Here is a 287-nt window from a genome sequence, read left to right on the forward strand (position 1 = left end):
TGGATGGGCAGCAGAGCCAGCCCAGGGCTCAGGAGAAACAATGACCAAAGAACAGACTGCAGCTTGTAAACCAAAACCTCCCCAGGGGCTGCTGCTAAAAGGAGATTAGAGTATTCCTACGCCAATTGGCATCTGGATTTCCCCCCACCCCCCATTGCAGCCACTAAATTTCTGGCCTATCAGCATAGTAGTGTAGTCGTAATGCATTTATTTGCTCCCTCCTTGGGCAGGCAGAGGGGAAGCATGGGCATGGAGAGCTGTACAGGGCATAGTAATACACTGATGCC

This window comes from Pygoscelis adeliae, unplaced genomic scaffold, assembly GCF_000699105.1.
Source record: "Pygoscelis adeliae isolate BGI_AS28 unplaced genomic scaffold, ASM69910v1 Scaffold71, whole genome shotgun sequence".
NCBI lineage: Eukaryota > Metazoa > Chordata > Aves > Sphenisciformes > Spheniscidae > Pygoscelis > Pygoscelis adeliae.